General features: G+C 27.9%; 1 protein-coding gene across 23 annotated transcripts in view; it reads right to left on the bottom strand.

Annotated features, from left to right (window-relative positions):
- Nucleotides 1-5,732, bottom strand: part of LOC129947033 (voltage-dependent calcium channel type A subunit alpha-1) — a 115,784-nt gene extending 110,052 nt beyond the window's left edge. For 10 of the 23 annotated variants that reach the window (XM_056057454.1, XM_056057456.1, XM_056057462.1 and 7 more), the window contains exons 1-2: nucleotides 5,342-5,705; nucleotides 3,113-4,212 (exon numbers count right to left, since the gene is read on the bottom strand). The gene's annotated coding sequence lies outside the window, so the exon portion shown is untranslated. Of the gene's footprint in view, nucleotides 1-3,112; nucleotides 5,290-5,341 lie in introns of those variants that run through there. The other 13 variants (XM_056057459.1, XM_056057458.1, XM_056057463.1 and 10 more) reach the window with 10 other exon arrangements.
- Between the last annotated feature and the right edge of the window lie 268 nt (nucleotides 5,733-6,000).

Raw genomic sequence — 6,000 nt, forward strand, 5'->3', positions numbered from 1 at the left:
TGAACTCAATCGACCCAATGGTTTATGCTGTAGGAGCGTGGACAGACAGACAAAACCGATCGGTCGGAATCGCGGGACCCACTTTTCTCGACTTCTCTACCATCGTAATATCATCTTGGATAAAAATCTCGATTTCGAAATTTTGCACGAATGCAAAACTTATAGTTCCTACTCGTATATGTCGCAAGTAAAAATGCGACGATGTGGATTTATTAATAATTAGCTAGATTCTTATATATCCAATAGAAAGCAATTAGTGAAAATAAATAGTAGTTAGTTTGTGTGAAATTAGTATTGCTGTTCTACAAGGTTCGGTTTTGGGTCCCTTGCTTTTTCTGATCTTTATTAATTCTATTTTCAATCAGAATTTCAAAGTAAAAATTACAGCATTTGCTGATGATTAGACCCGTTGCAGTTCTCTGGTTAATTTAATTTCTGTAATTAACTCAGACTTGGATATCTTAAGACGCTGGTTTGCAGTTAATAAAATGGTATTAAGTATATAAACAAATAATTTAAAAAAAAATACTCATTTCACGCAACTATGTCGATAATTTTGTCAAGATAAGCATTCACTACTATTAATTATTACTGTTACAAAATGATGGCCCGTTCTTAAGATATCATATTTTGAAAAAAATAAATCCAAAAAACAAAAAAATCATACAATATAATTTAGACAATTATAAATCAACTTATTTAGATAACAAATAATTTGAATGGGTTCTAATATAAATTGGTTCATCAGTTCCTGAGAAATTTTTAAAACACAATGATTTTATGGGGAGCTATATTTTTTATATCGAAAGGAACCAAGTTAAGACCATTGGACTTTATCGGACTATTTTTGAGATGGTTAAATTTTTGAATAACACATTGTTGAGCTGTTAAAACCCTTAATTTTCAAGTTTGAACTTAATCGTCCCAATGGCCAAGGCTGTTAGAGCGATCACAAACAGTCATATAAACAACGGAGGGAATGACCGAACTGAATATTTTGACTTCCCTGTCGCAGGTAAAAATCTGTAAAAGTCTCAAATTAAAAACAAAAATTAAAATTGAATTGTAAAAAAGGACTTTCGAAGAAATTTAAACTATGCCTTTTTAGTAAAAAAAATTAGTTAGGCCTTAAATAAGTGTAGATTTAAAAATTAAGTAAAAATTTGTCAAATCACAAATCTTAAGAAAAGCTTTTCTATTACTAAAAACTGCATTTCTGACACCCCATCAAATTAGTACCAAAATCAAAATGACTGATTTTTTTAAATGATGCAATTTAAAAAAATACCAAATAAGCTCATTTTGTTTGGGTCGCATACCAGCTTATGAGTTCATAAGTACAAACATTTTAATACTGTATGAAATTATTTTAAATATTTTAGTAACAAAAACTTAACCTCTTTTATAAAATCTTATATTTTGATAATTTGTTGCTAAAAAATAATGAAAACCAAAAAGCAAATCATAATATTGTTCCATTTGCCTCACTTAACGATCCTTCAAATTTTCAACCCTGATCTATTATTTATGTTGAGAGTTTTGAAATTCATCCTAATCTTATATCGCATCAACAACATGCATCAAAAATCATTCAGCGTTCACTTTGGCGTATATTTTCTTTTTTTTTCATTCAGAAAAAACAAACAGTCAAAAAGAACCTATCATTAGGTTTTTGTTTTTTTTTTTGTTTTGAATTTTTTAGCATTTCTAAACTTGAATCTATTTGTTCTAGTTATCAGTTTCATTTTGAATATAAAAACAAAAGGAAAAATGAACATATATATCCTCGACTTGTACAGTGTCGTTATATTTACACTTGCATTTTACCATTCAGCATAATTTAGTATTCTTTCCTCATCGATACAATTTAGGACACAGATTTCTCTTGTTTGTTGTCGAAAGTTGATTCTCGACACCAATTGGTATGAGTTATCTCATTCATATCGTCCTTTTTGCTTAAATCTTTTCAATGATTTTATTTCAAATCCTTTATTTTCTGGCGTTTTTTGTGATTTTTTTTTTGTTGCTGTTGTTATTTATTTTATTCTTCTCTATTTTAACGATTTCACGATTATTTGTCACAAAGCAAGGAAAATGGGTAAAAAAATCGGTTCATCTATCTAACTATCTATAAACCAAGTATGTATACATGTATTCGAATATATAGCAATTCATTTATCTATTATGTTTGTGTGAGAGTGTGTATGCTACCATTGTTGTGCTACTGTGCCGATAATGCTACTGACCCATCTTGCTCTGATTTTTTTCTGTGTTTTTTGTTGTTGTTTTTTTTTTACTCGAGTGCATCTGCACTCTCTTTTCGTTTCCTTTTATTGTATTTAGACCGGATACATTAATACAAACAAAAAGACACACATATGTAATGTACACGGCCAAAATATCTCTGTATATTTTGACGAGAAAAGCACACACTTCTGGAACTAAAAAGGAAAAGCTTTAAAATAAGGGTTTCAAAAATCCTCCATCATCCTTAACACTGTGGGTATGTGTGAGTGTGTATAAAAATAGTATACGCGTAAGAGATGGACAAAAATTGCAGATACACATGTAAAGTATATATGAAAGAAAGAAATATCTTCTTTTTTTTATTTTCTATTCCTTGTAAAGGACGAAAAAGAAAAATAAATATTACCTACTAACTCTAAGGAACTAGAGATATAAAAATAAAATTTAACGCATTTGTATTGTAATAATGTCCAGGCTTCTTTTTTTTTTAATTAATTAAGAAGAAAATATATGAAATGTATGTAGGTATGTAATTTAAAGCTTTCTCACTTAGATATACATCGCACATCCTTAGAAGGACGACAGTTTTTATTTATCATATCTTCAAATTAATAAAATATATAAAATATTCTACAGTCAATTAAATTAATAAAAATAATAGCCTATCAAGCTTTTAAAATTCCAGAAAGGATTTTGCTTTGAGAAATAATGACAAAATCATTGTAGATATTTTTTGTGTTCCTCTTTTGATTATGACTTTGTGACAGATGTCACAATTGGGCCAAATGTCAACCCATATTTTGTTAATGGATACGACAGGAGAAAAAAAGCAAGAAGAGAAAAAGGATATTTCATCGGAACATACCGTCAATATTTCCAACTTTTTATATGTAACAGACGACCGCTCGGCCATATTGTGTTAAACCACGTTAGCTGCAGCACACATTCGTCCTGGTTGACTAATAATCCTCATTTCATTCAGCATTTGATTAATTGATGGAATTTTTCGAATTATATTTTTTTATTTACTTTATTTTTATTTATTTATTTTCAATCTGGTATTTAATATTTAATTTTTTTCTTTCCGTTTTCTTTTTTATCTTTTTCTTATACAGGAAAATAATTTATTTTATAATCAAACATCTAATTTATAATTTGAAGTATATGTTTGTGTGAGTGTGTATTTCTGTTAGTGACGATGATGGCACGAAGATTTTACCGAATTTCCACTGAAGTTCTATTAGTTGATTAAATTAATTATTTTTAAGATTATTTTCTTTTTTAATATTTTTATTTTACATGGTATTAGACATTTTTGTTGTTTTAGTTGAATTTTTATTACTCGGAAATAGTTTTGCACAAAAAATCACAAAAATCACAGATAAATTAGATTAAATTTAACTTTTTTCTTTATTTGTTTTCACTATGAATTTCTTTTTCTATTAAATTTATTTATTTACAAATTCGTTAGATTTTTTGTGTATTCTTTTTTTTGTTGTTGTTGTTTTGATATAACTATCGGCATATTTTCTTTTCTTTTGTTGATGATGAAATTTTTTATTTTTTTATATATTTTGTTTACTGAATTTCGGTAAAAATTTAAATGAAATATTATTATATAGAACGAGGTTTAACAACATTTTATTTTGTTTTATATACATTTATTTATATATTAATTAATTATTTTATATATGTATGCAATCAATTAAATTTATGGGAAAAAAATCAGACGTTGGCAGAGAATTTTCGTATATATATAATATATTAATTATAGTACACATATATTATATACATCAGTTTTATGTTTACTTAAGTTTTAGTTTTCTTTTATATTTTTAGTATTTTTTTTTATTCTTTGGTATATGTACAGTAATAATGTGTTTAAATTCTTGTATCTTATAACTTAAATTTCTCCGTTTTTTAAGTAACTTTGCTGGATTCTTCTTCTCATTTTCTCACACATTACTAAAATAGAAGAAAAATAAAGGCACAAAATACTATAGTTTAGTATTTTTTTTTTTCTCACAAATTATATAAATATCAACGTTTTGAAGCACTTGAATAAACCATTTATCAATAATAAATGAATATATAATTAAAAAGACACAAAAATTATGAAAAGAAAATATTTCACGCAGTATTTTTTCATAGGGTTCCGTCCTAAACAATTTCCCGATTCTAATAATGAAATCTGGAAAAATCAAGCTTGTTTTTTCTCCAAGAAAAAGACGTACACCAATACATCAACAGAAAGAGAGAAATTATTCACAGTTAGAATAGACAATTTGTAAACAAATACAGCTGAAAAATTAGCCAGTATTTGTAGGGGAGATTTATATAGTACAGGTATAACTGGGAAAACTTTGCTCCATTAACACAGTTAAGATACTTAAAGGAAAAAAAAACATATATTTATCGCTAGAACCCTTGAGAAACCGCTTTAAGGAATGTTGAAATTATAAAATTGAAGAACTAAGGTATTTTTTTACTAACTTAAAACCTCAATTAATAATTTTGATTCTTTTGGAAAGAACGATTGATTTTTCTTTTGAAAATCTTAAAGTTCCGTAAATCAAAAGTTATGTCAATATTTTTACCGGCACTTTGCTCAAACGATAAGCAAATCCAAATTACTTAAAATCAACTTAAATTAAATAATAATATTATATTAAATCAAGTTTAGCACGCACATGAAACATAGCTCTCTTAGTCAAAAGCAAGATAAGGAACAAAAAAAAAAACGAAAGAAACGAGTCAACTTTAAACACAAAAATTCCACCACATGACGGAGAAACTTAACGAGGTTTTGGGAAAGTCAAAAAGGAAGGATTGGGACTTTTTTACTCATTCCATTCCACTAACACACTCTCGCAACACTTTGACCGAAATTCTCATGGTTTCCATCCATCGAGCGAATGAAAGGAAAAAAAAGCTGAAAAAAAGCGATGAACTGATTTTTCATGGGAAAATTTTGTAATTTTTTTCTCGTATGGAAAAATATGTTTTTTTTTCTTTCTCACTGATTTCTGATTTTTATATATCTTTTTTTTTTTAAATTTAAAGTTGAAAATTTTCTTTTTTGACTTAAACTAACACTTGTTTCTTTAATTTTATTGATTTAATCCTTTTGTGAAAATTAATTTATGCAAAATTTTCTGTTTCTCTTCTTATATATGATTTTCTTTTTCGTCTTCGTCTTCGATGGGACTTTTTTTCTTCTTTGCTATATAGAGTGAAAAGCTTGAAAATTTGTTCACCCAAATTTTCAAATGGACATTTTCGGGTTAAACTTTATGGATTTTGATGAAATTTTTACATATTTGTATTCGCGACGTATTAAATGAATGATTTTCACAATTTTTACTAACTTTTTCACTAGTTTTACCACTTTTTATTAAAATTTTCCACAGAGCTACCATTCGAGTTCGTCTAACCATTTGGGGGGAGAAATTCAACGAACCCTTACTGGTTACTTTATTAAGCACAGTGTATGTGCCTTAAAGAGAAAATTTGAGATAGCAGTGTTCAGTTCATTCTGCGGAGGGGTGTTTGGAAAATTTCCCATGGATTTTCCATAGTTTTTTTTTTGTTGGATCATAATGAAGGGTGGTGGAGGCAGCGAGGTGGTTGTTTTTAGTTTTCCCGGTATTTGACGCAAAAGTATACTATTCAGATTCCTTACACACCGATATGAGAGATATAGAGATTGGGTTGATTTTGCGTGGGGGTGATTTCACACACACTGGGTGTTAT

Source organism: Eupeodes corollae, chromosome 2, assembly GCF_945859685.1.
Source record: "Eupeodes corollae chromosome 2, idEupCoro1.1, whole genome shotgun sequence".
Lineage (NCBI taxonomy): Eukaryota > Metazoa > Arthropoda > Insecta > Diptera > Syrphidae > Eupeodes > Eupeodes corollae.